Below are 6000 nucleotides of genomic sequence, written 5' to 3'. Positions count from 1 at the left end.
AAAGATTTTATCATTACCAAGAAAGACTGATAATCTATTCTTCATCACAAAGAGATAAGTCAATGATTAAAAACACACTGAAACTTCATTGGAGATTATCAATGCATCTGTCTTTATTTTATATTTTGCAGATTTCCTTTCAAAACACACCACAAAGTGTAGACTTGCCTTCTAGCTATGCTTTACATTTCAAGCCATTATTCTACCTTTAACCAAAGCCACAGCATATTACATACTGTATGGTACATCACATGAAGATAGGCTTTGAAGCTCTGATGATATGACTTTAATTGAGACCTTATAAATCCTATATAAACAAGTTCAAATAATAAAAAAGTAAATGAGCACAAACCAGCATGTAGCTACTCACAGGGGGTGGGGGGAGCCTTAAAGGAAACTCCCAAAACTATTTTGAGAGGAACTGTAGGTGGTGAAAACAGCTGCACTGTGTGGACATCCTTTCACATGTTACTATGAAACTATTAGAAGGAAGAAATTGAAAAAACAGTACTCAAGTTGCATATCCTGAAATAACTTTTTGTTACTCTCTTGCTTAGATGACTATATAGTAGCTACAAACAGATGGTACATTATAAATATCTCCCTCATTCATTCACTGCCTTTCCTGTAAGGTTAGCAGAGGGTAGCAGAAGTCCTGGCACTGTGTGTGACAACAGCCATGCTCATAATTTAATGTGTGTGTGGACAGATTTTTCTGAATCCTGACAACAAGTGCATTGATACACCCTTTCCAGAAGTCACTTAGGGTTTAGTTGTATTGTGGTCCTTAATTATTTTAAAAAGACAATTTACATTTTATCTTGATGTGATTTTGAGTAAAGAATGTTATATAAGAATATAGTGAACTAAACTGAAGTAAAGTTGGTTTTACTAGAGCTAAGTGATCTTAAATCTAATTAGCTAAAAAAGAAAAAAAAGCTAATAAAAGAATGGGTGGCACAGTGGCGCAGTGATAGCGCTGCTGCCTCACAGTTAGGAGACCCAGGTTCACTTCCCGGGTCCACCCTGCGTGGAGTTTGCATGTTCTCCCCGTGTCTGCGTGGGTTTCCTCCGGGCGCTCCGGTTTCCTCCCACAGTTCAAAGACATGCAGGTTAGGTGGACTGGTGATTCTAAATTGGCCCTAGTGTGTGCTTGGTGTGTGGGTGTGTTTGTGTGTGTCCTGCGGTGGGTTGGCACCCTGCCCGGGATTGGTTCCCTGCCCTGTGTTGGCTGGGATTGGCTCCAGCAGACCCCCATGACCCTGTGTTCGGATTCAGCGGGTTGGAAGATGGATGGATAATAAAAGATTGATAATATTATATGAAGATTTGTACTGTACATTAATTAATCTAAATGTGAACCCAAGGTTGCAGAGCCATAGAGGAACCATGATTATCTAGGAAGCATTGAGCTAAAGACAAAGATAAATACAAATGCATTTTCATAATATAATGATTTATAACATAATAATAGGAATGTTCTCAAATAGGAAGCTGTTGAAGGGCATATTCAGGTATATGTACACACTCTACCAAGTCAATTTAAAACTGACAATTTAACTAACTTATATTGTAGGTCTTTGAAATATAGGAGGATAATCAAATACATGAGAACACTGAAGCTCACCTAATGACATCTTGTAGACTCTATAACAACAATAATTAAGCCAGGAATCAAATCTTAATCTCAGAACTTGTGCAACATCACTACTAACCTTCACTGCATTTCCATGCAGTCTATATAACATATTGGAAATTTAAATAATAAAATAATGAATTTAATAAAATAATTTACACATTCAACTGAAACACTCTGCTTGAATGTTTGATTAGTCATACTTTTTGTCATACTGCTTAGTGTAGATAACAAAGAAGAAAATGTTTTTGTCCAATATTTACAAAGGCTAGATGGCACATTACAAAGAATTTATTAACATTCTATCATTTGAATTCAACAAAGGCTCTTGGTCATTTTGTTCCTCCCAAATGTTATAGTATGTCTCAACTTTATTTATTTTTTATAAACCTTTTTGTTGTTATTTTAAAATATTTTTCTGTTTTGTTATTAACTCTATTTTTAGTTTAATGTACCATTGTTATTTTCTTTGATATTGCATTTTTTTATTATTTTGGCTATGATGTATGTTTTTTTGTTATTTGCACTGCTTCCTTGCAATGCAGATGGGATTCCTGTTTTGTGATTTTTTTTTATTTATTTGGATTTAGTGGTTTTGAAATGTGACTCTGGTCTTAAAGGAATGCTCCACCCAAAAATGAGTTTTTAAATTATATTTAACCCATTCAATTTGTATTGGCGGCTGAGAAAAAAATGTAATCTCTTATTTTAATGCAGAATGGAGAGAAACAAGTTTATGTCATAATGTAATAGAAGGCAATTGTGACCAATGCTGTATAGCAGAAAAACTATACAAAATATGTCCATGAAAGAAAGTAAAAAAAAAATCCATGTTAGTCATGTTGCATAATCCATGTCAGTTTTCCAGATGTATGCCCAAAATGTGAAAATGACTACTTTTTTGCTAAATATTGCAAAATGATTACTTCCAGAATTTTCAGAGCACACACACATAAACAGGAACCCTAAAGCCTCATGGGAAGGACATTTTAAAGTGAAAATCCATCTCTCCCCCTCATTCATTTGTCAAGACTTCTCTTTAATTAACTCTTTAGGGTTCCTGTTTACTGTATGTGCACGCTGATAATTCCAAAATTAATTAATTAACACTCTTTCAGCAGATTTTGAGAATACTACTGGATAACAGCCATGTGGATTATATAACAAGAGTAACATGAGATTTTTTTTTTCTTTTTCCCATGCATTGTTTGCTGTTGTACAGCATTGATCACTATTGCTTTCTATTATCTTATAAATTTGCATGAAAACATAAGATTGTTTTTTTTTCTTAACCACTACTACAGTTTCCTTTTTAATGTTCAAGTTAATTCTTTAAATATAAAGAAACATTTTCATTATGTTTGCCCTTTAGACCAAATGTTTGTACACTGTTTTCCCTCTTCTTTTTAAAGAACATTTTTTAGACATTTTGAATTGACCTAAGCCCTGTTTTTTGGCCTGTGCAGGCTGGAAAGCCTGCCTTTTCAATTCAGGGTAGGTTGCCTGTGGAGAGGCCAATCCAGTGTGTTCAACTAAAAAATAAGGACAGGTATGGCCTTTTGTGTAGTTTTTGGAGGCCTGCCTGTCTTTTTAGTCTTAATGTGGCACAATTTCACAATACCAAGAGCCTTATGTTTTAATATTAATATCACTAACATCCTTGGCTTCCCATTGATTATGAGCAATTAGTTCTCCCTCAGTTAATGGTAATGATATTTAGGAATCTAATGGTTACAATCCACCCCTTCATCCATGATCCATTTCAAAGCTTGCCTTATCCAATTTAGGGTCAACAAGGGCAGAGCTTATTCTACCAGCATTGGCCTCAAGTCAAGAAACCACCCTAGATAAGGACTCTGTCTGCTACAAAACACACTAACGCATACACACTTTTACTTGGGCAATATAGAGTGTCCAATTAATCTATCCTGCGCATCACTGGAATGTGTTCAGTGATTTTAACACTTTTGTTCCTAACTGATCAATCCTAACATGCTGAGCTGTCCATAAAGTCTTACTGTCAACTGACTCCTATATACACTGATTTTTTAACTGTGCATTAGCTAATTAAAATCAAAGGTAATGAAAGGAATGTGGCCATCAACAAGATAAAACTCTTTTTCAGTTTCTGCAATGCTTAGCATAATTATATAAAAACTGTACAATACATACATTTATGACATCTACAGTTATTGAAAAAAATTCCAGGAAAAGAATTTAAATTGTGAACAGTGTCATCAAACATCTTCCTCTCTATATCATTTGTTATGGCAATGCTCTATACTTAGAACACAATGAAAGCAAATTTGCTTATTTGTCAAACATTTTTGTATTTGCAGCTAACCCAAATCACCTAATTGAATTATTGATTATAAAGCAACATTCTGTAACAAAAAACATATTATGATATTATACGCTATACTCTTTGCTTGCTCTCTTATCTTACTCACTCGGAGGAATTCTAACTCAAACTCTTTAACTCAGTGGTAAAATGATGTCTTATTAAAAAAAGAAAAAAATGTAATTATCTCTTTGAGTAATTGTCCTTTTGAGAATTTTCAAGTATTCCTTAAAGCTGTCCTAAAATATACATGCTGAACCTCTACATTAATGATGTCTCAATATATATGAAATACTATATTATATTATGCTCTCTGTTCAGATTGCTCTACAATTTTAGTGCAGGTAGTGCTGTTGAGAATTATTTGATATGAAAAATATATGGGATTTAGTAGGGGATATAGTCTGCTTTATCAATATCTTATTAATTGTAGCGTGATTTAAAAATTAATACAATAAAAGAGTAAAAATCCATGTGTGTGCAGATTCTTCCCAGTGTCTACTTATCCTCTGTGTCATCTTGAATTTCACCTTGTTAGTATGTGTTGTGTTTGGTTAAATTCTTATGTAAATGAGCCTTGTGAGGGTTTTGTCTCCAAGATACTCCTTTCCCTCCGTTTGGGGGATGTGTTCTGTTTGTTTATAGTTGTTTGTGTAGAGAAATATTCTCTAACAGTTGTGAAAAATATGCTATTAATCACTTCCCTTTTATGCACTAAGGCCTTGACAAAACACCCGTTTTAAAGAAACAGAATGTATCCACCTTACTTATTGCCTTCATATTGAAAATCATTCTATCATGTTTTTTCCTAATCCCTGTTTGCTTAGGCTGAAAAGATTAATCATCTCCATTATTTCCTCAAAATTCTTAATCTGCAGTCTTAGCATATATGTAAAAGCTCTTATTTGGGTGTTTTTCCTAGAGCTATTATCGCCTTGCAATGCACAGATGAAAACTGTACAAAACATTACAAATGTGGACTCACAAGTGTGTTAAGTATTCTAGCCATAATTTCATTTAACTTGTACTCCAAGCAACATGATATATAACCCAATAATCTATTAGTTATTTTCATAATTTCTCTATCCTGTCTGGCTTCTTTGAGCCATGATCAGTTTACAAGTATCATTGAATCTTTATCCTAAGATATTCATTCATCTATTTGCTCTCTCAATGTGCTCATTCCAATGCAGGGTCATAGGAAGCTAGAGTGTATCTCTGAAACTTTGGTCACAAGGCAGAAACTAACCTCAAATGGGACACCACCTTTGGGCAATACACTATACATATGTAAAACCATGACAGGGTTAACGATAGTTGCTAATTTATGTATTGTATGAGGAGGAAACTAGACTATTTAGAGAAATGTTGCGGACTTTGAATGATCATGACCTAATTAGTTTAATCTAAGAAATTAACTAACTCTCATTATCTAAATATTTTACATTAATGAAAGAGCTGCTGTGTCACAGCATAATACTAAAACTAATAGTATTCTACTCTCTAATGCTATTTGTCATTTTGTTGAATTTTGATATAGAAAAGGATATAACCTGTCTAAACCTGTGCTGACTATCCTGGGCAGACAGTTTTCTGTCTTGACATGAATTTTCAGTGATTTTTTTTTTTTATGATCAAATTTTTATTGAGATGAACAAGGCCAAACAAGAAAATAACAATTGTGAAACTTTACTATAATATAAGACTATAATTAAAAGGACAGAAAATTCTCCAGTGACTTTCACCCCCTACCCCTGCCCTATGAAAAAGTTGGAATATGGTAAAAAGTTAAGTTAAGCCTGCACAGTTATGAGATGGAGGACAGCTGCCCACCGCTAAATGAAGAGGAGATAAGAGGACAGGAAGATGAACAGCTAATACAGAGAGTGAGCTCCCCACTCTACAGGTCTCAAGACATCCAGTTGTGATGTTATGGTTGAATGACCCATTTTTCCTCAGTGAGGACAAATGCAGGAGTATCACTTATAAAAAGAGAGAGAGAGAGAGGGAGAGAGAGGATAGT

The sequence above is a fragment of the Erpetoichthys calabaricus genome, chromosome 2 (assembly GCF_900747795.2).
Source record: "Erpetoichthys calabaricus chromosome 2, fErpCal1.3, whole genome shotgun sequence".
NCBI lineage: Eukaryota > Metazoa > Chordata > Cladistia > Polypteriformes > Polypteridae > Erpetoichthys > Erpetoichthys calabaricus.
The sequence above is the reverse complement of the archived record's forward strand: the minus strand, read 5'-3'. Positions refer to the sequence as shown.